We start from the raw sequence: 24,702 nt of genomic DNA on the forward strand, positions 1-24,702 counted from the left end.
AGATAATGTTACCGATTTTAAACCATTTTGATTTTATGTCTAGGTGAAATGCTGACTCATAGCCCTTGATTGCTGTTTTAGAGTTCAGGCAATCCTCTTTAAAAAATGTGCTTGAGGTACCAGGGAGAATAACAGTTTCAAGTACATGAAAGGTTATTAAGCAGAAGATGATAGACATCTTTGCTTAATTTCCAAAGAGGCTACAACAAGGGAAAAGGCAAATGAAGTTGTGGATATGAAAATAACTGTACCTTGGCTTTCTGTAGCTCTTCTGGCCAAAGGTGCTCAAAGAATCTTCAATAGATATTTTATCTTCACAGTATATGTATGATGAGGATAGCGCTGTGGAAAGTAAGACGATGCTTAAGGAATTTTCCCAAGGTCACACGAGGGAGGACTAATTTCTATTTTCTTGACTTTCTTGTAGTGACAGTTGTTAAAAATTGAAATTGGGCTGGGCGCGGTGGCTCACGCCTGTAATCCCAGCACTTTGGGAGTCTTAGGCGGGTGGATCATGAGGTCAGGAGATCAAGACCATCCTGGCTAACACGGTGAAACCCCGTCTCTACTAAAAATACAAAAAATTAGCTGGGCGTGGTGGTTGGCGCCTGTAGCCCCAGCTACTTGGGAGGCTGAGGCAGGAGAATCAATGGAACCCAGGAGACAGAGATTACAGTGAGCTGAGATTGTGCCACTGCACTCCAGCCTAGGCAAGAGAGCAAGACTCCGTATCAAAAAAAAAAAAAAAAATTGAAATTGATCTTGATAAAGGCTTAGCATCTCTCAGTGTGGATCACTTGAGAAACAATAGCCAATAAATTGGTTTATTTACTAAATTAGGAGCAGACAGCGTTGCACCTAATTTAGGTGCTTTCTGCCTCTATTTTTCTAAGATTATAGAATGTTTCAAATATAACCATATCCATTGTGTATAATCCATTGTGTAAAATCCATGGATATGGATATGTGTATAAGACACAATGGATATGGTTGTAATAGCTTGAGTACCTTCATATAAAGTAAAATCAAACATACTTTTACCATTCTTTCATGAGTTCAAGTCATAAAAGAAGGTATACCATTTATGAATAATATCTGTACTAATGATTTCTTGACTCCATAATGAAAGAACTAAATTTATCAGATATCAATACTATAAAATCCTTCATGCCACTTGTTTTAAAGAAGAATTCACATTGATGTTATAATAGAACAATGTCCTGTCAGATTTTTACTATCTGTGATTAACATTGCAGACGACCTGATTTGTTATATTACAGTTAAATATATAGCAAAAAAAAAAAAAAAAAAGAAATTCCAATGTACTTAGAAGTGTCTTGACTATTAATTTATTGAAATAAGACTAGTTTCTTAAAGGGAAGAACTACTAGAAAAGTAACATTTTCGTTTTGAAGCCATCCCTTGGTGATGACTTTAAACAGTTATTTTGATAGTTTCATAACTATTCTCCCTACCTCCTATTTCTCCTATCCCTATTCCTTTTGAGACCATCTCCAAGGTTATATTCCCAGAACATATCTTTCTCTATGATACTCTACTTCTTAGAAACTTTTATAACTCCTCTTTATCGACAGGAGAAAGTCTAATCTTCTGAGGTTGGCATCAACATTCTCTATGCACCTCACCTTAGGAGTGAATGAAATCACTCAAGGAGATCTGTAGAGGACTAAAATCAGAATCTTAAGAAATAACATGTAAAGAAACGGCAAAGTATGAGAGGCCAGAGGAGACGATAGAGATTTCAGAGAGAGAACCAGAAAAGCGCATTGGTTTTTTTTGTTGTTTAATTTTTTGTTAATTTAAGTTCTAGGGTACATGTGCACAACGTGCAGGTTTGTTACATATGTATACATGTGCCATGTTGGTGTGCTGCACCCATTAACTCGTTATTTACATTAGGTATTTCTCCTAATGCTAGCCCTCACCCCTCCCCCAACCCCACGACAGGCCCCACTGTGTGATGTTCCCCACCCTGTGTCCAAGTGTTCTCATTGTTGAATTCCCACCTATGAGTGAGAACATGCGGTGTTTGGTTTTCTGTCTTTGCAATAGTTTGCTGAGAATGATGATTTCCAGCTTCATCCATGTCCCTACAAAGGACACCCATCCTTTTTTATGGCTGCATAGTATTCCATGGTGTATATGTGCCACATTTTCTTAATCCAGTCTGTCACTGATGGACATTTGGGTTGATTCCAAGTCTTGGCTATTGTGAATAGTGCCGCAATAAACATACGTGTGCATGTGTCTTTATAGCAGCATGATTTGTAATCCTTTGGGTATATCCCCAGTAATGGGATGGCTGGGTCAAATAGTATTTCTAGTTCTAGATCCCTAAGGAGTCGCCACGCTGTCTTCCACAATGGTTGAACTAGTTTACAGTCCCACCAACAGTGTAAAAGTGTTCCTATTTCTCCACATCCTCTCTAGCACCTGTTGTTTCCTGACTTTTTAATGATCGCCATTCTAACTGGTATGAGATGGTATCTCATTGTGGTTTTGATTTGCATTTCTCTGATGGCCAGTGATGATGAACGTATTTTCATGTGTCTGCATAAATGTCTTCTTTTGAGAAGTGTCTGTTCATATCCTTCGCCCACTTTTTGATGGGGTTATTTGATTTTTTCTTGTAAATTTGTTTAAGTTCTTTGTAGATTCTGGATATTAGCCCGAAAAGCGCATTGTTAAACAAATTCATTCAAGATGTAAACAGTGATGAAGTCAGTGCCAATTAACAGAAAAATTGGATGCAATTGAATGTTTTCACAGCAGACAGGGAACTGGGATATTTGCAATAGTTAATAGTAGAGTTTCTTAATCATTTGTCCTGGGGTGGAGTGTCTCAAAGTGTGTCCTTGTACTGGAATCGCCTGTTAAGATGCAGTTTTCTGGGACCATCCCAAACATACTAAACTAGAATCTCAGCAGTTAAAATCTGTCTAGTCACCAGTCTCCCCACAAGATAATTCTTGTGTACACTGGAATCCCAGAACCACTGTTACCCAGAATGAAGCCCAGACTTCTAAAGCTCTTATCATGGTTTATAATCTGGCTCCAGCTCAACTTTCTAACCTTTTCTCCCACTACTCCCCTATAAAAATTTTCCAGTATAGCCCTATTTGTATTTTTCTTAGATCATACCCTTACCTAACTTTCCCTTTTCTCTACTCTAAATCCATCGTTACTCAGGCTTTTCTGACCCCATAGTAATTTCTGCTGCTGCTACCACCTTTGGCATTATGATTGTGCCACTCTTGATAGTTGTTATGTATTTTATAAGATTAAGTACTTTGGCTTTAATTTTTTTATACTAATGTGTCGACTGCAAGAGAATAAATGATATCAGGCATTTAGAGAGTATAATGGTAGGCAGACATAGTACAGTGTGTTAGTATACATAGTACAGTGTGTTTACACTGTATTATATTTGCCTACTATTATACTGTCTAAGCCCTGTCTCTACTAAAAATACAAAAATTAGACGGGATTGGTGGCAGGCGTCTATAATCCCAGCTACTTGGGAGGCTGAGGCAGGACAATCACTTGAACCTGGGAGGCAGAGGTTGCAGTGAGCCAAGATGGTGCTACTGCACTCCAGCCTGGGCGACAGTGCAAAACTCTGTCTCAAAATAAGAAAAGAAAAGGAAAAACCTATATTTGAGTATTTTCATTAAGCAAACTTTTTATAACACAAAAATATCTTTGTTTACAAATATGAATTTTGATGAAACAAGCTTTATTAAAACCCTTCTATATTTAATCACAAAATAAAGCAGTTCTGTGGGATACATCACAAAGAGCCAACTTTGAGATAAATATGACCCTACTTCTTTTTACTAGACTTTTCCATGTGAATGAATTCTTCACACTGGATTAGTCAGCATTTTTCTCTTAAGAAGCTTAACAAAATTTGACCTATTACATCAGCCTTTTATCTGAATGCGAAAAGAAGAATTTATGTGGAGAATGCACCACACCCTGTATAACAGTATCTGAGAACCATTAGCTATTATTGCCATAAACATTTGAGGTTGAAAAAGTAATCGTGGGCTTTTTTTTTTTTTTTTTTTAAAGGGAAGGTATGGAGTTTTTTTAGAAAATGTCTGATCATACTAGCAAAAATGTAACCCTTGGCCCCAACTTTGAGAGACTGTTTACTTCAGCCTTGTACTAACGTAGATAGGCTAAGGCACACTTTCTATTCCTGGCATTCTTCTGATTTCCTTAGCAGCCCCAAGGTTGCTATGAGCAAACATGATCACCCTTAAAGTTTAGTTTGCGCAATGCCTGCACTATCTTTTCTTCTGATTACATTCTGAAAGGCCTCAGGGCTTTTATTTCTTTCTTTCTTTTTTTTTTTTTTTTTCTCTTTTGAGACACAGTCTCACTGTCACCTAGGCTGGAGTGATCTCAGTGTGATCTTGGCTCACTGCAACCTCTGCCTCCAGGGTTCATGCGATTCTCCTGCCTCAGCCTCCCAAGTAGCTGGGATTACAGGTGACCACCACCATGCCTGGCTAATTTGGCTTTTTTTGCTTTTTGTTTTTTTGTTTTTTTGAGACAGAGTCTCACTCTGTTGCCTAGCCTGGAGTGCAATGGTGTGATCTCGGCTCACTGCAACCTCCACCTCCCAAGTTCAAGTGATTCCCCTGCCTTAGCCTCCTGAGTAGTTGGGATTGCAGATATGGGCCACCATGCCTAGCTAATTTTTGTATTTTTTTAGTAGAGATGGGGTTTCAGCATGTTGGTCAGGCTGGTCTCAAACTCCTGACCTCATGATCCGACCACCTTGGCCTCCCAAAGTGCTGGGATTACAGGCATGAGCCACCGCGCCCGGCCTAATTTTGTATTTTTTGTAGACACAGGGTTTCTTTTTCTTTCTTTTTATTATTATTATTACACTTTACATTCTAGGGCATATGTGCACAACATGCAGGTTTGTTACATATGTATACATGTGCCATGTTGGTGTGCTGCACCCATTAACTTGTCATTTACATTAGGTATATCTCCTAATGCTATCCCTCCCACTTCCCCCCAACCCCATGACAGGCCCCAGTGTGTGATGTCCCCATTCTGAGACACGGGGTTTCACCATGTTGACCAGGCTGGTATCGAACTCTGGACCTCAAGTGATCCACCCCACCTCAGCCTCGCAAGTATTGGGATTACAAGCATGAGCCACCCCACCTGGCCACAGGGCTTTTGTTTCTTTTCATTATATACATATTAGCCTTTTAAAACCTGGATGTTGAAAATCTAACATTTGCTTAATACTGCATAATGGATACTTGCTTTCCACTTAAATGTTGTAGTCTTTATAATCTGCAGGTCAGCAGTATAGCTGGGGGCTGTGTGAAATGTTTAAGATATGATCACTAGCGCCAAGGAGTTTACCATTTAGTAGGGGACACATTATCCACAAAAATGCACTAGGTAGCATGTGGTCTCTGATGTCTGGACAATGCTGTCAGTGAGTTTTATTTAAAAAATAGCTGCAGAAGGAGAAGACACTTTTGGCTGGCATAGGAAATCTTCCTTAAAAAATGCATTGCTGGCCAGGTGTGGTAATCCCAGCACTTTGGGAAGCCAAGGCAAGAAGATCACTTGAGCCCAGGAGTTCAAGACCAACCTGGGCAACACAGTGAGATCTTGTCTCAACAAAACAAACAAAAAACTGGATCTTTTATTTTATTTTTCTGTGTGTGAGTTTATGATCTTTGTTTTCTGTATTTCTTATAAAATAAGCAAGAGATATTAACATCAATCATTATAAAGAGCAATCAGAAAAGCCATAAGGTGTAGACTGGGAGAGAAGATAGTCACAGCTCCTGTGAGATTTACACCATATTAAATAGACTTTGATGAGATTGTGTTTTAGTCTTGGACATATCCCAAATTGGATCTTTTAAATTAGAAGGAATTGGTTAGACTTTAATTAGATGAACTGAAAAAATGTTTAGGTTTGTGTGCATTTGAACCACAGTTTCTTTTAATTCAACTAGTTTGTGAGTTGTTCATCAAAATAACCACATTCTTGTATCTCTTGAGTTTTCATTTGGTTTTTAAAGGCTGAACCAAAAAGCTTCAGGGTTTTCACACAGCCTTTTGCCATTTCATAGCTCCATGTTTCCTTGGTGATTCTAGTGTTCATCGTCTGCCAGGTCCACTTGGAGCTGTTGCCACTCTGCATTCCTCTTCCATTGTTGGTAATATCCTTTTTTTTTTCCTTCTTATTTCCGTAAAGAGAGTGACTTATTTTCTCAGGGTTCTGAGTTGGCAGAAGTTATTGCAATTATTAAATCTCTGTTCAATAGTGAAAGAGAGAGACCTGATAATCTTTAACCAATGATTAAATTTTGTGTCCTCAATCACGTTGGTGTTAGATCACTTTTTTCCCTCTATAAATCTGGGCTGAATTTTAGTTTCAAGATGTTTTCAGAATATTGTTGAAAATGTTACTCAGTACCCTTGCTATCATCTCATAAATAATATTGAGTGCCCATATGCTTCAACAAGATTTTTTTTAAAAAATCCCTTACCCCCCAGTGGTGATATAAATTTGCTATTTGCTACTTTTCTGAAAATTTTATCGGCATGTTCTATTTTACTGAAGTCATATGAAAGTGTTCATCATTATATGGCCCACAGATTTGTGTTTATCCTAAAATACGTATAGGATTATCATGATACCATATTAATTCCCACATTTTCCCCTTATATTTTAATTTAGAAACAGGAAAGAGAAATTTTGCAAGCATTTCAATACTGAACCACTGCTACTCAGTTTGATAAATATTTGCAATTATTACCAGATTTTTTTTTTTTTTTTTTTTTTTTTTTTTTTTTTTTTTTATTGAGACGGAGTCTCACTCTGTCGCCCAGGCTGGGGTGCAGTGGCCGGATCTCAGCTCACTGCAAGCTCCGCCTCCTGGGTTTATGCCATTCTCCTGCCTCAGCCTCCCGAGTAGCTGGGACTACAGGCGCCCGCCACCTCGCCCGGCTAGTTTTTTGTATTTTTTAGTAGAGACGGGGTTTCACCGTGTTAGCCAGGATGGTCTCGATCTCCTGACCTCGTGATCCGCCTGTCTCGGCCTCCCAAAGTGCTGGGATTACAGGCTTGAGCCACCACACCCGGCCAATTATTACCAGATTTAATGAGATACTTGCTACCTTGTATGTGTAAAGCACTGGTAGGCGTTATAACCAAACAGATAAGTATATTGCGCAGTGACCATCATTAAGAAGCTTACAACAGTGATTCATCCTGAATTACACAATAATCAATGGAAAAAAAATTTGGACTTTAGCTCCCTCACACTCAGAATTAAAAAGGCATAGTTTCTTCAACAAGAATTTATTTAGAGTCTACTTGTATACCAAGTACTGGAAAAAAACAAGAGATACAAAGATAAAACATATTTCCCTCCTTTTGGGCCTCATATAAGTATATTTCAGGAGACAAAGATTAAGGCAAGGTATATAGATTTGGGAATTAGCTGCCAATGTGGTAGTTAAAGTCACCAAAATTAACTATGGTGCTTCCTTAGAATACTAATAGAACTACTATATGATCCAGCAATTTCACTTCTGGGTATATAAACAAAAGAACTGAAAGCAGGGTCTCAGATATTTGCATACCCATGTTCATTGCAGCACTATTCACAATAGCTAAGAGGTAGAAGCAACACAAGTGCCCATCAAAGGGTGAATGGATAAACAAAATGTGTTATATACATACAATGGAATATTATTCAGACTTGAAAAGGAAACCCTGTTGCATATTACAACATGGATGGGCCTAGAGGACATTATGCTAAGTGAAATAAGCCAGTCACAAAAGACAAACACTGTATAATTTTACTTATAGGAGATATCTAAAGTAGTCAAATTTATAGAAATAGAAAGTAGAATGATGGTTACCAGGGCTTGGAGGGAGGGGAAAATGGGTTGTTGTTGTTGTTGTTTAAGGGGTATAGAGTTTTCAGTTTTGCAAGATGAAAAGTTCTGGAGATCTGTTTCACAATGTCAATATACTTACCACTACTGAACTGTACACTTAAAAAGAAAAAGCCACCAAACAGACAGAGTGTGTAGAAAACATAACAATTAAGAAACTAAATATTTAACAAAGAGGTAGATTAAGAGATAACATCAGCCAGGTATGGTGATTCATGCCTGTAATTCCAGCACTTTGGGAGGCTGAGGCAGGAAGATCACTTGAGGCCAGGAGTTTGAGACCAGCCTGGATAACATAGCAAGACCCTGTCTCTACAAAAAAAATTTAAACATAAAAACAAACAACAACAAAAAAGATAGTATTGAGAGGCTGAAAAGGGGTGGAAAAAGAGGTAGGAGAAAAAGTAAAAGAGAATGATGTAAAAACAAAACAAAACTAGAAGAGAATCCAAGAGAAGTGAGAATTTCTATCCAAGTGGTTTGTGGTGAACAATGTCCAATTCTAGAACAATCCACTAGAGTAAGAAAGTACTATTTAAAAAAGAATAGGATTTACAATTAGGAAGTCACTATGAACATTATTCAGTGCAGGTCCCTTGGAATTATGTAAGCCAAATATCTTGAGAAATGAATGCGACTTTTATATAAAAATAGTAAAGTGTAGAAAACTCTTCCAGGAAGTTAGAGATGAAGGGAAGGAAATGGAAGACAGTAGTTTTGTAGGACAGCAGTATTAAGGGGATTTTTTTAAAGATGTAAAAAAGTTAGCATTTTTTAGAGCAAGAGGAAGTAGATAGTGAAATTGAAGAAAGAAGAGATGTAATAACTTATGGAGCAAAATCTCATATCAAAAGCAAAAATAAAGGGATGTTATTGGAAAACTGTGAGTATCCTCTCAGGTAGGAGGAAAGATGGCTGAGTTTAGGGTGACAGCTCTGATGGAGTTCAGACATTGTGCCATCTACTTTTGCTGTAAAACATAGGACTTGATTATCTTGGAAAGAGGATGATGGTATGAGGTAGTGGCTTGAGGACAGTAGTGAATATTTGACATAGCTACTATAGGAAATGGGTAATCAAACCAACTAGCTGTGGTTAAATCATAATTAATGCTATAAAGTAGAAAGAATGGTTATACAATTTTCTTGGTAGTCCAAAAGCAGATTGGAAAAAGCAGATGGTTGGGTTGATCCACATTCAGAGATTGGCAGAAGAGATGCAACGTATTAAGGTCATGGAGTGGAAGGCATTGTGAGTGCTAGTAAGAATATAGCTGAAACAACTGATTTCATAAATCCAAACTGGCAAGGAAGGATAAAAATCAGACTAGATGAAGTGAATTCAAGAAGACTAGTGCTTTTAAGAAATTGGGTCAGGCATGGTGGCTCATGCCTGTAATGTCAGCACTTTGGGAGGCCAAGAAGGGAGGGTCACTTGAACCCAGGAGTTCAAGACCAGCCTGGGCAACACAGGAAGACCCCATCTTTACAAAAAAATGAAAATAACTGGGTGCAGTGGCCTGTGCCTGTGGTCCCAGCTACTTGGGAAGCTGAGGCAGGAGGATCACTTGGGCTCAGGAGATCAAGGCTGCAGTGAACCATGATCACACCACTGCACTCTACACTCCAGCCTGGGCAAAAGAGCGAGACTCTTTCTCAAATAAATAAATTTAAGCTAATATGTTGTATGACTATGTCATTTGGATATTACAAATATAAATACTGGTTACCTTACAGTAAAGGTAACCTGGGATGATAAGACTCAGAACAGAGAGAAATACCCATAATTCTGTGCCCAAGTCTTTAATCACATGAGAGTGTGGTACAAAGATCAGCAAATGGTAGAGCTGAAGAATGTGGAGAAAGTGATGTTTCAAGAGGATGTGAATTTCAGTGGGGAAGTAGAGGAGAGTAAGGGCCTGAAAACCCTAGTGTAGAACCAGCGGAACATCAGATTATGATTTCGTTAACAATCAAAGGATTGTTAAGGAAAGGCTAGGAGTATAGGAAAGTTTATTAACAACAGAATGGTATTTTAGAAGATAACGTGGAATTACTAGGAGCAAGAACAAGCTGATTACGGGAAAAAGAAAAGAAAAAAGTGACCAGAGGGACTTATGAAGGAGACAGGGCATTGAGAAATGACCAAAATTTTCAGGGAGATGAGAAAGAAGGAATATGAATGGAATTATAATGCTAATTTTCAGCTGAATATTGTTTGTGAGAGACAAAGCAAAGAAATTGAGAGATAGAAGGGATGTTAATACAACCAAAACACTAATTACAGCTGAAATGTTGTTTAAGAAAGATACAGATTGTGACACAAATCTAATGAAACCACTAAATTTTGTCTTCATATTGTTTAGGGGAGATGAAGCAAAATTGAGATGATCTGGAAGCTATATGTAACATTAGTATAGCCTCTCCTTTAAAGTTTTTGATTTCAGGTTTAAACATTTTGTTGTGGGGAAAATATTTGGGTATCTTCTTCAACCCCAACGTTCTCTAGTTATTTATCTTTAGGAACTGGAAGTATGTTAAGTGCCGGATCTTGGATATTCATACATTTAGTTTTAGTTCATCCTATTTAGTTCATCCTATTCAATTGTCCCAGCTTGCTTATTTATGTATTCATATGTTTTTAATTTTTATTATTTTTTAGTCAGCTTGCTAGGGAATATTGACTTATTTTTAATATACACTTCCCATGCCATAAAATGCACCACTTTAAAGTGTGTAATTTAATGGCTTTTAGTATATAAATAAGATTATACAATATTGTCTTACTGCACTATATTGCAAAAAGGTTGTACAAGGTTATGCATCACCACTAATTCCAGAACATTTTCATTATCTAAAAAGAAACCCTGTACCCATTAAAGTCACTCTCCATTTCCTCCCTACCTTCAGCCTCTGTCAACCATTAATCTACTTTTGGTCTCTATTGATTTGACTATCCTGGACATTTTATATAAATGGAATCATATAATACTTGTCTTTCTGTGTCTGACTTCTTTCACCTAGCATAATATTTTCAAGGTTCATCTATGTTGTAGCATGTAGCAGAATGTTATTCCTTTTTGTAACTGAACAATATTCCATTGTATGGCTGTACCACATTTTGTTTATTCATCAGTCAATATAGGCATACCTTGGAGATACTGTGGACTCAGTTCCAGATCATCAAAATAAAAGGAGTCACATAAATTTTTAGTTTCCTAGTGTATATAAAGGTTATGTTTACACTATACTGTAGTCTATTAAGTGTGCAATAGATTATGTCTAAAAAACAATGTACATACCTAAATTTAAAAATATTGTTTAAAAATGCTAATGATCATCTGAGCCTTCAGCAAGTTGTAATTCTTTTGCTGGTGGAGGGTCTTGTTGCCTTGATGTTGGTGGCTGCTGACAGATCAAGGTAGTAGTTGCTGAAGGTTGGGGTGGCTGTGGCAATTTCTTAAAATAAGACAAAAATGGAGTATGCCATATCAATTGATTCTTCCTTTCATGAAAGATTTCTCTGCAACATGTGATGCTGTTTGATGGCATTTTACCCACAGGAGAACTTCTTTCAAAACTGGAATCAATGATCTCAAACCCTGCCACTGCTTTATCAACCAGTTTATGTAATATTCCAGATCCTTTGTTGTCATTTCAACAATGTTTTCAGCATCTTCACAGAGTAGATAACATCTCAGGAAACTACTTTCTTTGCTCATCCATAAGAAGCAACTCCTGGCCGGGCATGGTGGCTCATGCCTGTAATCCCAGTACTCTGGGAGGCCAAGGCAGGCAGATGATGAGGTCAGGAGTTTGAGACCAGCCTGGCCAACACGGTGAAACCCCGTTTCTACTAAAAATACAAAAATTAAGCCGGGCACAGTGGCTCAAGCCTGTAATCCCAGCACTTTGGGAGGCTGAGACGGGCGGATCACAAGGTCAGGAGATCGAGACCATCCTGGCTAACACGGTGAAACCCCGTCTCTACTAAAAAATACAAAAAACTAGCCGGGCGAGGTGGCGGGCGCCTGTGGTCCCAGCTACTCCGGAGGCTGAGGCAGGAGAATGGCGTAAAACCCGGGAGGCGGAGCTTGCAGTGAGCTGAGATCCGGCCACTGCACTCCAGCCTGGGCGACAGAGCCAGACTCAGTCTCAAATAAAAAAAAAAAAAAAAAATACAAAAATTAGCTGGACATGGTGGCATGCACCTGTAGTCCCAGCTACTCTGGAGGCTGAGGCAGGAGAATCGCTTGAACCTGGGAGGTTGAGGTTGCAGTGAGCCAAGATTGTGCCATTGCACTCCAGCCTGGGCGATGGAGGGAGGCTCTGTTAACAAAAAAAAAAAAAAAAAAAAAAAGCAGCAACTCCTTAATTTGTATTTGTTCAAGTTTATCATGAGATTGCAGCAACTCAGTTCCATCTTTAGGTTCCACCTCTAATTCTTGTTCTTTTGCTATTTTCATCACATGTACAGTTACTTCCTTCACTGAAGTCTTGAGTCCCTCCACATCATCCGTGAGAGCTGGAATCAATCTCTTCCAAACTTCTGTTAATACTGACATTTTAACCTCCTCCCATGAATCACAAATGTTCTTAATGGCATCTAGAATAGTGAATCCTTTCCAGAAGATTTTCAATTGACTTTGCCAAGATCCATCAGAGGAATTACTATCTATGATGGCTGTAGTCTTATAATATATATTTCTTAAATAAGACTACTTGAAAATCAAAATGACTCCTTGATCCATGACCTGCAGAATGGATATTGTGTTGGCAGGTAGGAAAACATCCATCTCCTTGTACATCTCCATCAGAGCTGTTGGGTGATGAGATGCTTTGTCAATGAGCAGTAATACTTTGAAAGGAATCTTTCATTTTGAGCAGTAGATCTCAACCGTGGGCTTAAAATATTCAGTAAATCATGCTGTAAACAGACATGCTGTCTTGTAGGTTTTGTTTTGTTCCATTTATAAAGCACAGGAAGAGTGGATAGAGCATCATTCTTAAGGGCCCTAGAAGTTTTGGAATGATCAATGAGCATTGGCTTTAACTTAAAGTCACTGGCCACGTTAGCCATTAACAAGAGAGTCAGCCTGTCCTCTGAAGTTTTAAAGTGAGGCATTGAGTTCTCCTCTCTAGCTATGAATATCCTAGATGGCATCTTCTTCCACTAGAAGGCTGTTGTGTCCACGTTGAAAGTCTGTTGTTTCATACAGCCACCTTCATCAATAACCTTAGCTAGGTCTTCTGGAGAACTTGCTGCAGCTTCTACATCAGTGCTTGCTGCTTCACCTTTCTCTTTCATGTTATGGTGATGGTTTCTTTCCTTAAACTTCAAAAGCCAACCTCTGCCATCTTCCTGCTTTTCTTCTGCAGCTTCTTCTCTCTCTCAAACTTCATGGAATTGGAGAGAATTAGGGCCTTGTTTTGGATTAAGGGAATGTTGTGGCTGGTTTGCTCTTTTATCCAGACCACTAAAACTTTTTCCATATCAGCAATAACATTGTTTTGCTTTCTTTTTTCTTTCCTTTGAGACAGGGTCTCACTTTGTCACCCAGGCAGGAGTACAGTGGTGTGATCATAGCTCACTGTATCCTCGATTTCCCAGGCTGAAGTGGTGATGCTCCCACCTCAGCCTCCCAAATAGCTGGGACTGCAGGCATGCAACACCACACCTAATTTTTTTTTTTTTTTGTAAAGACAGGATCTTGTCATATTACCCAGTCTGGTCTCAAACTCCTAGGCTCAAGCAATCTGCCTGCTACCGTATCCCAAAGTGTTAGGATTATAGGCATGAGTCACTGCACTCAGCCTCTTTTGCTTTTTTTTTTTTTTTTAGACGGAGTCTCACTCTGTCGCCAGGCTGGAGTGCAGTGGCACGATCTCGGCTCACTGCAATCTCTGCCTCCTGGGTTCAAGTGATTCTCCTGCCTCAGCCTCCTGGGTAGGTGGGACTACAGGCACGTGCTACCACACACAGCTACCTTTTGTATTTTTAGTAGAGACGGGGTTTCACCATGTTGGCCAGGATGGTCTCAATCTCTTGACCTTGGTATCCGCCCACCTTGGCCCCCCAAAGTGCTGGGATTTCTTATATTTTGTGTATTCACTGGAATAGCACTTTTATTTTCCTTCAAGAACTTTCCCTTTACATTTCATAACTTGGCTGTTTAGCCTAGAAGGCCTGGCTTTCAGCCTGTCTTGGCTTTTGATATGTCTTCCTCACTAAACTTATTTCTAGTTTTCGGTTTAAAGTGAGAGATATGTGACTCATCCTTTCACTTGAACACTTACAGCCCATTGCAAGGTTATTAATTGGCCTAATTTCAATATTGTATGTCTCAGGGAACAGTGAAGCACAAGGAAAGGGAGAGAGATGTGGGAATGGTTGGTTGGCAGAGCAGTCAGAACACATACATTTATTGAGTTTGCCATCTTCTGTGGGCACAGTTTGCGATGCTCCAAAACAATTATGATACTAACATCAAAGATTAGTGATAACAGATCACCATAACTGATAATAATGGAAATGTTTGAAATATTGTAAGAATGACCAAAATGTGACACAGAGACACAAAGTGAGCATATGCTATTGGGAAAATGGTGCCATTAGACTTGCTTGTCACAGAGTTGCCACAACCTTCAATTTGTAAAAAAAAAAAGGTGAAGCACAATAAGGTGAAGTGCAATAAAACGAGGTATGCCTGCAGACATTTGCATAGTTTCCACTTTTTGGAATAATTTTGCTATGAACATTCAAGGTCAAGTTTTTGTGTGGATATATGTTTTTAATTCTCTTGAGTATATACCTAGAAGTAGAATTGGGCCGGGTGCGGTGGCTCAAGCCTGTAATCCCAGCACTTTGGGAGGCCGAGGCGGGCGGATCACAAGGTCAGGAGATCGAGACCACAGTGAAACCCCGTCTCTACTAAAAATACAAAAAATTAGCCGGGCGCGGTGGCGGGCGCCTGTAGTCCCAGCTACTCAGGAGGCTGAGGCAGGAGAATGGCGGGAACCCGGGAGGCGGAGCTTGCAGTGAGCCGAGATCGCGCCACTGCACTCCAGCCTGGGCAACAGCGTGAGACTCCCTCTCAAAAAAAAAAAAAAAAAAAAAAGAAGTAGAATTGGCAGGTCATATAGTAACTCTATGTTTAACTCTTTGGGAAACTGCGAAAATGTTTTCCAAAACAACTGTATCATTTTACACTTTTGCTAGTAGTATATGAGAGCTACAGTTTCTCCACTTCCTCACCAACACCTATTTATTTTCCAGTTTTAAAAAATTATAGTCATCATAGTGGGTGTGAAGTGGTATCTCACAGTGGTTTTGCTATGCATTTGTTTCCTTAATGACTAACAAAGTTGAACATATTTTCATGTGCTTATTGGCCATTTGGCATATATTCTTTGGAGATATATTCATTCAAATCTTCTGCCCATTTTTAAATTGGGTTTATTGTTGATTATAAGAGTTCTTTGGTGACTCACGCCTATAGTCCCAACACTTTGGGTGGCCAAGGCAGAAGGATCACTTGAAGCCAGGAATTCGAGACCAGCCCAAGCAACATAGACCCCATCTCTACAAAAATAAAAAAAAACTTAGCCAGATGTAGTGGCATGCACCTGTAGTCCTAGCTATTCAGAAGGCTCAAGTGGGAGAATCCTTTGAGCCCAGGAGTTTGAGGCTGTAGTGAGTTATGATTGTACCACTACACAACAGCCTGGGTGACGGAATGAGACCCTATCTCTTAAAAAATAAATACATAAATAGAGTCTTTTCAGGCTGGGTGTGGTGGCTCACGCCTGTAATCCCAGCACATTGGGAGGCCGAGGAGGATGGATCACTTGAGGTCAGGAGTTTTAGACCAGCCTGGCCAACATGGTGAAACCCTCTCTCTACTACAGCTGCAAAAATTAGGCTGGGCACGGTGGCTCACGCCTGTAATTCCAGCACTTTGGGAGGCCGAGGCGGGCAGATCACAAGGTCAAGAGATCGAGATCATCCTGGCTAATACGGTGAAACCCCATCTCTACTAAAAATACAAAAAATTAGCCGGACATGGTGGTGGGCGCCTGTAGTCCCAGCTACTCAGGAGGCTGAGGCAGAGGAATGGCATGAACCCGGGAGGTAGAGCTGGCAGTGAGCCAAGATCGTGCCACTGCACTCTAACCTGGGCGACAGAGTGGGACTCCGTCTCAAAAAAAAAAACAAAAACAAAAACAAAAATTAGCCGGGTGTGGTGGCGGGCGCCTGAAATTCCAGCTACTTGGGAGGCTGAGGCAGGAGAATCGCTTGAACCCAAGAGGCAGAGGTTGTAGTGGGCCAAGATCCTGCCACTGCACTCCAGCCTGGGCAACAGAGCAATACTCTGTCTCAAAAAAACAAAAAACAAAGAAAAAAAAAAAGTTCTGGTCTATATTTTAGGTACTAGACTCATCTAATAAATGATTTGAAAATAATTTATTCTGTTTTGTGAGTTATCTTTTAATTTTTTTGATAATGTCCTTTGAATTACAAAGGTTTTGAATTTTGATTGTCTGATTTATCAATTTTTTCCTTTAGTTGCTTGTTTTAGGTGTTATATCTAAGAACCCAGCAGCATGTTTAATAGGTCTCTTCTTGCTCTAAGAACTGTCCCCATGGACACTAAATTATGTGGATACCCTCCTAATAAATCTCTAATTCCAGCTCAAGGAAGCAAAGATAGGCAATTGGAGGCCCCTGGCCAGGTGGATGAGTAAATCCTGACTTATTTTATCCTTACCTCAGCATGGCGAGTGCCATCATTTGGCTTCTCCCTAAAGGAAATGTGCCAGCAATCTTAGTTGCCATTTTGTATACTTAACAAGTTTACATTGAGCACTTACTCTGTATCAAGTACTTTTCCAAAGGAGGAAAAATTGCATCAGCAAATTACAAAGAGAAAATTTTAAAAAATGCTTTGCCCTTTTTCTTTTTATAAAAAAGGCAGTATAATAACTACAAATATTGAAAAGCTAAAAGAGCTCCTAATCTCATGATTCAAATGTAATTATTTCATTTTTATTTATTATAATTGTTGTTCATAACTATACACATATTTTAATATAGTTCAGTTAGCATAAAGGAATTTAATATTTTGCTTTTTAAAAACTTAATATTTTATCATATATTTAAGAAAATGTCTTTCTTGACTTTGGCCTCAGACAATATAAGGGAAAGGAAGCAAACAACAGGAGAAAATGCGTAAGTCAATAAAATATTATTAAGATAAGCAAGTATGGTTTATAAGTGGATTTGTGCTCTGGTCTGTGAATGCTTATAGGCTGGCAAATTGAATTCAAGAGTATATAATTCTATTCCATATTATTAACATTTTTCTTTTTCTTCCTGATTTATGACTCTGGTTCCACTGATTACCTTAACCAAATTACATGGATAATTTAATTTCTAGCTATTGTTCATACTGGTCAGTTAAATGTTTGCATCTAGATAAGGTTTTCTCCTTTAAGTTTGTAGCTAAACAAGAAGTTTGATATATGAACTAATTTTTATTAGAATTTGCTTCGAGAATCATATGTCCCAAAGAAGATAATAATAGATCTACATACATAAACATAGTAACTGATGATAATTTCTATAGGTATTTTTATAATAGGTATATAGTTTTTCCTTATATATAAAATAATTCCACAACAATACTATTTATCAACTATGTAGAACCAGCTTGCTGGGTAAGTTCAATTTCTTGAATTAGACAAATAATCTTTTTTTTTTGAGACAGAGTCTTGCTCTGTCACCCAGGCTGGAGTGCAGTGGTGTGATCTCGGCTCACTGCAACCTCTGCCTCACAGGTTCAAGCAATTCTCCTGCCTCAGCCTCCCAAGTAGCCGGGACTATAGGTGTGTGCCACCACGCCTGGCTAACTTTTGTATTTTTAGTAGACACAGGGTTTCACCATGTTGGCCAGGCTGGTCTTGAACTCCTAAGTTTGTGATCCACCCACCTCGGCCTCCCAAAGTGCTGGTATTGCAGGCGTGAGCCACCATGCCTGGCTGACAAATAATCTTAAATTATGAATCTTATTACAAATTATTTGGGTCTTAATGTTGTCTTGTGTGATTACTATTCTAACATTTAACTTTGAAGTGGATGATCATCCATCATTAGTTTTCATATCAAATATATATACAACTGGTGAATAGGAGTTCTGTGGGGGGCCTTATATGCTACTCCTAAAGAATGAAGCACCCTGAATAAAAGCACTAACTTACTTTCTTCAGTTACCTGTCAGCATGTAAAACAGTTGACTTTCCTAAAGAGCTTGTGGCAGAAGTTGAGGGTTTGTACAATAGTTAATTAACATGGCCCTCCTCCTCAGTCCTAGCTCTGGCTTGACCTATCCCATTCTCCGAGTTTTGGCTCATTTTTAGAACTCAGCTGGAAGGTCATTAACTTTTGCTTCTTCACCTTGAGAGATAAACTTTGTGATTAATTTGGCTTATGATAGTGTTTCCTGTGGTTCTCATCAGGGACTTTCTGGCAGGGAAACATGGATGAGCAGACCAAGGACTTTCTTTTAATTCCTTTTAGCCCTACTTTTATTGATTCCCCACAAACACCTCCTTCCCACTTCTTAAAAGTCTGCTACGGATTCTATTATCCAGAACCTGCTGTCCCTGGCCACTGCAGGTGTGTTGCTGCCTAATCTTCCCCCTCTCCACTGGAACCTTCCTGTCCTGCTGCTCACTCTTTCAGGGTCACATCCCTCCTGCCTTTCAAGGTGAAAACTATATTAAAGCAATAGCCAGAGGAGATCTCCAGGGTCTTCTCTCCTACCCCAGTTTACAGCATCTTAACACTGACTTCCTGAAGTCTCATTCCCTTTTTTATGAAAACTAGAAGAATGATTTTCATAAAATCAGAGGATAAACAAACAGCAACAACAAAAAGATAAAATCAGAGGATAACCCCTAAGAGACCCCGTAATACAACATGTTCATTTTCCATAGGAGAAAAACACAGTCCAAAGAGGTTAAGTGGCTTTCTTATAAAATATTACAGCAAGTTTGGAACAAAACCATAAAGCTTATGCACACGTAAAGCACTGTATTTCTTCATCTGATCAGAGAATGAGGATTTGGGAGGGGCCTTAAGAGTCCTTGTTAGGTATGAACACAGTTGCAGTCATTTCTAGTGTCAAGGGTTATCAAATACATAGTTGCAGATCTACCTTTGTTCAGTATTCCTGCTTAGAAGCACCAGCCCTGAGTTTAACAGCTTCTTTCCAGGTTAAATGACTTGCTCTTACTTGCCATCATAGGTCACGATCAGCTACTCTGTTTTTAAGCACTTCTTGAACTAATATTTATAGTAGTAGTTTGCTACTGGGGGAAATCCTATCCATTGCCAAAAGTTCTCATTAGAAATTTAGTGCTAAAAGCTGTCACAGATTATAGCAAGCTCAGCAGTATATTGACAAATAATGCTTGATAGACTACAAAGTGGAAAGCTGTATCACAAAGGGCCAGCAGATCTTTTGTTAGAGTAGGGTATCAGTGTCATCTCAGGCTTCAGATCACATTGAAATCAACAGAGTGGAAGCTGTGCCTACCCATGAATTTTGTGACATGAGCTTGCCACATGTGAAGCCTAGTGTCCTCAGTGGTTCCATCAACATTGAGTAACCTGGCATGACTGGAGTGATGACTAATAACAAACTTCCAAAGCTACATTTTCCAAAGTCTGATCCCAGGAACATTCATTCTAAAAGTTATTAATATGCATTCCTTTAAAAAATATATTATATTCCAAATAAGTTTGTGAAACATTGCATCAAATGCAGCCCACTAATATACATAATGACTCTCTAAGAAATGGCTGTAATATATTAATATGTAGTGCTTTTCAGACTTATTTAAGAATGCTTTTTTTTTTGAGACAGCATATCACTGTGTTGCCCAGGCTGGAGTGCAGTGGCATGATCTCTGCTCACTGCAAGCTCTGCCTCCTGGGTTCACACCATTCTCCTGCCTCAGCCTCCCGCCACCACGCCCAGCTAATTTTTTTTGTATTTTTAGTATAGACGGGGTTTCTCCGTGTTAGACAGGATGATCTCGATTTCCTGACCTCGTGATCCGCCCACCTCAGCCTCCCAAAGTGCTGGGGCTGGGATTACAGGCATGAGCCACTGCGCCCAGCCAAGAATGCCTTTTTAAGGCATTCTCCTTAACTCCTATTAACCTCTTGAGGGGTACAATCAAGAGGAGGATGCTAGAGTTCCATGGGTACACTAGAATTCCATTGTTGGGTAATATTGTTCTACCATCATTGAATTTCACGATTTCAGAAATAGAAGTAATCTTAAAGGTAATCTGTCATTTTCAGTTTCCCAAACATATGCTAGTTGGAACCTAAAATCATTGAATTGGTTATATTTGAACAATAAATTATAGCAGGATATCACACAGCAAGTTAAATGGGTAACCACTGGCTTACTTCATTATTTTTACATATACCATTAAATACCAACTGTTATACTTCTAAAAATGTTTCATTTATTTGTGGGAAAATTGTTTTGTTATACAAAGCCTAGAAAATGCAGTATAATGCTTTATAGTGGTAAGTATAAAATAAGTAGGAAGTATATCAAATTCTCCATTCCTTCATCAAATATCTGATGAGCACCTTCTGTATGTAATATATAACATGCTAGTTAATATATTATATCTCAAATCCTGAGAACACCTCAAGGAAGGAGGTAGTATTCTCATTTTACAAGTGAGGAAATTGAGCTTCTGAGATATGAAGTGATTTTCCCTAGGTAATGCCTACTAAGTGGTGTAATTAGAATTTGAATGCAAGTCACCAATTTCAAAGCTATGTTCTTTCTGCTACCTATAATACAGCTTCTTCTTTATTGTGACTGAAAATTTCAATTTAAAATTAAAGTATAATCAAAGTATAATGGTAGCTGAACAGTGGGACACATTTCCATTTGGTTAAGATAATAACATTGGTGTTTGTTTAAGAGTGCTGTCAGTTGTTAGCGCCAGGTGGAAAAACTCGGATTCTACATCTCTATCTCTGACTCCTCTTCTCTAGCTCTGACCCCTCTTCTAAGCTATAGTCCCTCATTTCCCCTTGGATGCCTTATTGTCACCTCAAATGTGACATGTTTAAAATCAAACTAATCATTTTCCCCTCCAAATTCCACCTTCTAATTTCATTCTCTTAGTCACTTAACTTAAAGTCTGGAGCCATCTTTGAATCTTTTGTGAAACTATTGGTTGGACTCAACGATACATAATATCCCTTCCAATTCTGAAATTCTAATGTTGTTATTCTTGTACCATGTACTTAGGCAAAATGAATTTCTTTCTCTGCTTTGAGCCTGCTAAAACTATCTTCCAGAGTTTTTTCAATATCTAATAACATATATTCTACTCATCCATCCTTATATATACTTCAAAGCCCATTTTAAATGTCATCTCTTTAAACCCTTCATGAGCCTCCCAACTGCACTTCACAGTAATTGCTCTCTCCTTCAGGATCCTATAATAGTTTTGTTCCTTTTTTAGGGTACTTTACAATACCCTGTATACATGACACAATATATATCTTGCATATTATTCTTTACATATACATATACACACTGTATATATACACATTATATATATACATGATATACACACACACTATGATACATGTTTTAGTACTGTAAGTAATATATACAACAAATATATATGATATATAACATATATAGTGTGTGTATATAGGGTTTTATAAAAATTATAATGAATACATGAGATATGTAACTAATCTATATATTGTATGTATGTATAAGAATATGTAACTAATATATATGATTATATATAGTGTGTGTCTCTCTGTCTAATCTATATAAAGTGAGGTAAGGGGGATGCTTGGCAAGGGATGTTTGGGTATGAGCAGGGTGGGCAGGGTTTATGGGCTAGGCATGATCACAGGGTGTGGGAGTGATGGTAAGGAAAGAAAGATGAGAGAGGGGCTTGAGATGGCTAATTTGGGGCTTTCAGAACCTTAGTGGGGTAAGGGCAGTATCCTCCAAAGGAATAGATGGCAGTTATGGATGATTGCTCACACATAGCAGGGTTGTTCAAATAAGTAAATATCTCAAGGATAATGGGAGCCAGGCTTCTCTCTGTAGGAGAAAGTAGTTATAAATGTAGAAGGGCAGAAACTAGAATGAACTGTATGATGCTGGATTGGAGGTTTTACTGTGAACACATGATTTTTCAATATATATTGTTAAAGAAATATAGCTGTAAACATGTGTGTAAGGATACAAATAAAGATGTGCTGTGTGTGTGTATGAATGTATAAATATTCCCTAACTGCATCCACTGAGATAGTCTGGTCTATGGACACTCAATAGCAGTGAGCATACCTAGTGCTAAATACCATTCGCCACTATAAGGAATCAGGACTCCTGAATAAATAATTACATCCAAGGCTGGAGCAGGATGAGTCTGAAACATCTAATTGCCCTAGTGACTAGGGGAGTGCCGAAAGAATGATGGGGATGTGTCAAAAGGGCACAGAATGGTAGCCTGTTAATTTTGAATCTGGATTGTGTGTATATGGTATTTAAAGCTCTTTTAATTATTCTGCATTTTAAAAATATTTTACAACAAAATGTTTATAGAATCTAAGACCGGGGCCGGGCACAGTAGTTCATGCCTGTAATCTCAGCATTTTGGGTGGCCGAGGTGGGCAGATCATGAGATCAGGAGTTTGAGACCAGCCTGACGAACATGGTGAAACCCCATCTCTACTAAAAATACAAAAATTAGCCAGGCATGGTGGCACACACCTGTTATCCCAGCTACTCAGGAGCTGAGGCCAAGAGAATTGCTTGAACCCGGGAGGCGGAGGTTGCAGTGAGCTGAGATCACGCCATTGCACTCCAGCCTGGGTGAGAGAGCAAGACTCCGTCTCAAAAAAAAAAAAAAATTTAAGTCCAGGTACAGTGGGTCACACCTGCAATCCCAGCACTTTGGGAGGCCACGGTGGGTGGATCACTTGGGCCCAGGAGTTCAAGACCAGCCTGGGCAAAATGGTGAAATTCTCTCTCTACAAAAACAAACAAAATTAGCCAGGAACAGTGGCACGTCCATTGTCCCTGCTACTTGAGTGGCTGAGGTGGGAGAATCACCTGGGAGCCTAGGAGGTTGAGCCTGCAGTGAGCCATGATCAGACTACTGCACTCCAGCCTGGGTGACAGAGTGAGACCTTATCTTCTTGTCTCAAAATAAATAAATAAATAAATAAATAAATAATCACATAAACACACACACACAACACAGAAGCTAGAATGAATGTGAGACCTTGTCTTCTTGTCTTAAAAAAAAAAAATTGAACACACACACACACACATCACAGAAGCTAGAATGAATGGGGCCCCTACCCACCAAACTTGGGATAATTGAGCATCAAAATAAATAATGATAGAGACAGAATATTGGCCGGGTGTGGTGGTGTGCATGCCTGTAGTCCTAGCTACTTACTTGGGAGGCTGAGGCAGAAGGATCACATGAGCCCAGAAGTTCAAGACTGTAGTGTGCACCATTATTGCATTATCGACCTATGAATAGCCACTGCACTCCAGCCTGGGCAACAAAGGAGGCCCTGTCTCAAGAAAAAAAAAAGAGAGAAAAGAGAGAAAGAAACAGATTATAAGTCATTTAACAAAATAGAAACCTCTGGATCCATACTAATTAATATAAATACATTAATTGAAGATAAGAAACAAGATATTTACAAATATCTTGAAAGAGTTTCAGAGTCTCCCTCACAAAATACTTATTAATTTACAAAGGGGGGAAAAAAAGTAACCACACTGGAGAAGCCTAACAGACATCACCTTATTAAAGTAAACATCTGTAATGAGAGAAGTTAAATCGTGCCACCTGATAGGATGCCATGAGAAGAAAGCAGCAAGACTTCTGAAGTCCTGTCATACCTAGCTGAATGTAATCACGAGTAAATATCAGACAGACCCAAAGTGAAGGCCATTCTACAAAAATAACTGGCCAGGAATCTTTAAAAGTGTCAAGAGTATGAAAGGCAAAACAAGACTGAGAGTTCCAGTTTGAAGAGTAGGAGATAAATAAGTAAATACTATGCTTGATTCCGAACGGAATCTTTTACCATAAACAACATTATTGGGACAAAATTGGTAAAACGCTGAGTTACGTAAATGTTTTGATTTTGATGGTTATATTGTGATTATGTAGAAGGTGCTTAGGGACAATGTGGTATGGTGTCAGCAATTTAATCTCAATTCAAGAAAAAAAAAGTTCTTTGTACTATACTTGCAACCTTTTTGTAAGCTGGAGATTGATTCAAAATGAAACTTGAAAAATGACATTTAAAACGCTGGGTGTAGTGGGAAAACGCACATGACTCGAGGTAAGAGGTTGTTAGTCTCAGTTCTGCCACTGACTTAGTATGTGACCTTGAGCAAGTCACTTTACCTCAGTCCTCAGAGTCAAGGCTCTCTAGGATCTCTTCCACGCCTAACATCTACACCCACGGCACTGGCCCCGCCTGAATTTCTCCAGGCCCTTTAGATGTCCTAGAGCTGCACCCGAAGACTCTGGCTTGCTATAAAAACAGACAAAAATAGTTGCGGCCGGATCTCCGGACTGAAAAACCGCTGTCCTAATCCTAACTTGGGCCGCAGTCTCCATCGCTCTT

The 24,702-nt window shown here is 39.0% G+C and overlaps 1 long non-coding RNA gene across 1 annotated transcript; it reads right to left on the minus strand.

Moving 5' to 3' along the window:
- Positions 1-49: 49 nt before the first annotated feature.
- On the minus strand, positions 50-24,671 carry LOC139364320 (uncharacterized). The gene is made up of 3 exons (XR_011625967.1): positions 24,480-24,671; positions 23,511-23,631; positions 50-342 (listed from the first exon to the last, which is right to left on the minus strand). It is a non-coding gene; the product is annotated as an uncharacterized lncRNA (long non-coding RNA).
- Positions 24,672-24,702: the final 31 nt, after the last annotated feature.

The sequence above is a fragment of the Macaca nemestrina genome, chromosome 7, assembly GCF_043159975.1.
Source record: "Macaca nemestrina isolate mMacNem1 chromosome 7, mMacNem.hap1, whole genome shotgun sequence".
In the NCBI taxonomy this organism is placed as follows: Eukaryota; Metazoa; Chordata; class Mammalia; order Primates; family Cercopithecidae; genus Macaca; species Macaca nemestrina.